Below are 4,419 nucleotides of genomic sequence, written 5' to 3'. Positions count from 1 at the left end.
CTCTCTCTCTCTCTCTTTTTCTTTACTCTCTCTCTCAGTCTTTCTCTATCTCTCACACATCTCCAGTCATACTCTGTCTCTCCATTTCTCTCTCAGTCTTTCTCTATCTCTCACACACAAGTCGAGAACAGCACCATGCAGCTGGATATGTTTATCATCTATAGGTCCTACTACTCTATAGGTCCTACTACTTCCAGGTCCTACTACTTCCATCTATAGGTCCTACTACTTCCATCTATAGGTCCTACTGCTTCCATCTATAGGTCCTACTACTTCCATCAATAGGTCCTATTACTTCCATCTATAGGTCCTACTACTTCTATCCATATGATTTCATGTTATCTTTTCATATAATGTAACAAAATCAAACACTCTTTATTAGTAAATCTTCTCCCCACTCATATCTCTCCCTCTCTCGATATGTCTATAGCTTTCTGTATAACCTCTCTCTCTGTCTCTCTATCTCTCTCTCTCCCATTCTCACTCTTTTTTCTGCTCTGGGCAGCTTCGTCAGCCTATTTCTGGCATAGTCCAGCTGTGGTCGTCCAGAACTGGTTTTGCGTGCCTTTGCAAAAACTTCATGCACTCCTTCTTCTCCTCCCTCTTTCCTTCCCTCCCTCCCTCCCTCCCTCCCTCCCTCTCTCCCTCCCTCTCTCACACACCATTCTTCATCTTTCCCTCCTCCATTTACAGCTTTTACTTCCTCTCTCCGTCCCTCCCTCTCTCCCTCTCTCCGTCCCTCTCTCCCTCCCTCCCTCTCTCCTTCCCTCCCTCTCTCTCTCCCTCTTTCCCTTTCTTTGCTTTCTTCATTCCCAGCTCCTTCTCTTTCTCTCCTTCATTCTCTCTCTCCCCCTTTTCCTCTCTCTCTTTATCTCTCCTCTGCGCCTCCCTCGTTCCCAGCCTCTCCTGTTCCACTTAGCGGCTGGTCCCAGAAGACTGTGTGTGTGTGTGTGTGTGTGTGTGTGTGTGTGGAGACTGAGGGGCAGTGGTTGCCAGTCAGCCAGTGAGGACCAGTAAATAATCAACCACACAACCACGTCTGTGTGTTTGTGTGTCTGTGTTTGTGTGTGTGTGTGTGTGTGTGTGTGTGTGTGTGGATATGTTTGTGTGTGGTGTGTGTTTGTGTGTGTGTGTGTGTGTGTGTGTGTGTGGATATGTTTGTGTGTGGTGTGTGTTTGTGTGTGTGTGTGTGTGTGTGTGTGTGTTTGTGGATGTGTGTGTGGATGTGTGTGTGTGTGGTGTGTGTGTGTGTGTGTGTGTGTGTGTGTGTGTGTGTGTGTTTGTGGATGTGTGTGTGTTTGTGGATGTGTGTGTGTGTGTGTGTGTGTGTGGATATGTTTGTGTGTGTGTGTGTGTGTGTGTGTTTGTGGATGTGTGTGTGTGTGTGTGGATGTGTGTGTGTGTGTGTTTCTTGTGTGTGTGTGTGTGTACTCAGGGAAGGGCAGTATGTCACACCCCAGCTCTCTCCAAAGCAACAACAACAATGATAACACTAATAACAGTGATTACACCATCCACAGCCATGTGCTCATTACGTGGTTTATGCAGTCAGCCTGTGTCTCGCCTCACTAGAGAAGGATAGAAGCCATTAGGCACTGCTTAAGGCTTCTACATACCTGACGCACCCGACCGGTAGCGCAACAATGTGACGTCAAAATGACGTAGATCTCTCTGGCGCGCCAGGGTTTTGGCCGGGTAGCACACGGTAGCGCATCACTCTATTTTTTTCAGCTGAGCACGACAAACCGGAAACCAGAGGCTAGCTACTAGTGTCTCTTACTGCAGCTTCTTCTACTGTGTAACGTAGTTAGCGTTAGTCTTTTCACAACAGCGACACCTCTGTTCAGGAGAATATTGCAACTAGTGTCACGACCACCACGCGCGAGTATAAATGATTACGACGCTCCTGTGACGTCACATTGTCGCGCTACCGGTCGGGAGTGCCGAGTATGTGGGACACTTTAGGCAAAGGTAGCGAGAGCATTTAAACAAACACACAAGCACCCACAATTCTTGTTACGAGCATGTGTTAGGTTAGGTCATGTTTAGTCAACATGCAGAGAGAAGTATTTGTGGCGTTCTACTGGATTATGCAGTGCTTGCGGTTGTGACAGCTGTTAATTAAACTCCCGTTATTAATTTAATGAGCGTAACGTTTCGAGTGCTCATCTTCAGACTACGTTTTTCTTTTTGATCATGTCATGCTTAGTCAGTATGCTAAGTTAACGAGCGTTAGCAGAAGTATGTTGTGGTGTTCCAGTGCAGTGTAGGTAGGGAAGTGCTGGGTTGTGGCTCTCTGAGTAATAAGTGCTGGAACGCTGGAGTGTTTTGCAGGCCAGTCTGAGCCAGACTCTGTTAGGCTCTCGGTTCTCTCTATTGTGTGTGTATGTGTGTGTGTGTGTGTGAGTGTGATTGTGTGTGTGTGTGTGTGTGTGTGTGTGTGTATGTTGAATGTTTTAGAGACCAGACTCTGTTAGGCTCTCTGTTCTCTATATTGTGTGTGTGTGTGTGTGTGTGTGTGTGTGTGTGTGTGTGTGTGTCTTTGTGTGTATGCTTGTGCATTTGCATGGGTGTGTAATTCGAATAAGTTCATTTAGCCAACTATTTTACTTAGACGTGATTTGTTCTTAGAAACAGGCTTAGGCTTTGCATGGGTGTGTGTGTGTGTGTGTGTGTGTGTGTGTGTGTGTTTGTGTGTATGTGTGTGTGTGTGTTTGTGTGTATGTGTGTGGTGTGTGTGTGTGTGTGGTGTGTGTGTGTGTGTGGATGTGTGTGTGTTTGTGGATGTGTGTGTGTGTGTGTGTGGATGTGTGTGTGTGTACTCAGGGAAGGGCAGTATGTCACACCCCAGCTCTCTCCAAAGCAACAACAACAATGATAACACTAATAACAGTGATTACACCATCCACAGCCATGTGCTCATTACGTGGTTTATGCAGTCAGCCTGTGTCTCGCCTCACTAGAGAAGGATAGAAGCCATTAGGCACTGCTTAAAGGACAAGTTTGGTATTTTACACTTAAAGCCCTGTTTTCAGATAGTTTATGATTAAATATAACGTTTAAGATTGAAATTTGGACACATGCTGCTGTCCTGAGAATTTTCGGTTTCTGTGGTAGCGCCCCCCTCTTCCACAACGCTTTATAGGTGCACTGGAACAACCTTTCCTAAAACGCATTAAACTTTCGTTTACAAAGACGTGAAACTCACCGAGTGGTCAGGGGTGTTCACTGATATGCTCACACAAAAATCGCTGCAAAAGATTCTTTCCAACAGGTTTTATCGTAGTTTTTGTCCAACTCCATTGACTTGTATTGGATGTGTTGTGAGGTACGGTATTACTCTGCTGCCGGAAACGGATATGGGGTTGTTTGTATTCTTTCTGTAGTCTTATGCAGTCGCGGTATCGTAGGCTACTACGCTATCCAAATTATTGTCACGTCCAACCATGGCTAATGCTAAAATGTCTTGGAACTTGCACGATGTGAATGATAGCCTACGTGAATCATTACGTTTTCATCATGAAAGTTCCACAGCCAAAAAAATAGTAAACGTACAAAATCATGTAGCCAAATTATTCATGTAGGCTAGGGTTAGTGTTAGGCTTATGATGTGAACATGACAGGTTATGGACATAACAAATAAGTTCATTTTCCGCCTGTTACAAATGTTACGTTACAAAATGTCAACCTTACCCCAAGTTCTTCCAACTCTGTCGTCCCAGGAGGTAATGTGGGAACCGCTGTATTTCTCAGGCCAAAGAGCTTTTTGGGCGATTTCTTTCGACCACCTGCGAAGTTCAGTGAAATGCAGACCGCAGAGACACAGTGATCAGCTTTCTGCAGATTCTCAACAGGTGTGCTCACATCCAACCCCAGAAATTCCAGCCACAACTTTAGCCTTTCTGGATCGTTGAAAGGAAGTCTGTGACAACTTTTTTTGCTACGAATTGTCCCGCAATTCGGAACTGCACAAAATCGCCTCATTTTTAGCTGTCTGTTGCAAAATACTTCAAGACAGCGATCTTCTGCATTATCGCCACCAACTGGGCTGGAGTGTCTATTATTCAAGCTCTCAACGGAAGAATGTACGGGTGTGAGGCTTTTGGGAAAATAGCTCCACAGTTTAACAACGCATGGTAAAACACCTGTTGGAAAGCATCTTTTGCAGCGATTTTTGTGTGAGCATATCGGCAAACACCCCTGACCTCTCGGTGAGTTTCACTTCTTTGTAAACAAAAGTTTAATGCGTTTTAGGAAGGATTGTTCCAGTGCAACTATGCAGCGTTGTGGAGGAGGGGGGGCGCTACCACAGACTCTGTTAGGCTCTCGGTTCTCTCTATTGTGTGTGTGTGTGTGTTTGTGAGTGTGATTGTGTTTGTGTGTGTGTGTGTGTGTGTGTGTGTGTGTGTGTGTGTGTGT

This window comes from Alosa sapidissima, chromosome 18, assembly GCF_018492685.1.
Source record: "Alosa sapidissima isolate fAloSap1 chromosome 18, fAloSap1.pri, whole genome shotgun sequence".
Lineage (NCBI taxonomy): Eukaryota > Metazoa > Chordata > Actinopteri > Clupeiformes > Clupeidae > Alosa > Alosa sapidissima.
Note: the sequence above shows the minus strand (reverse complement) of the source record.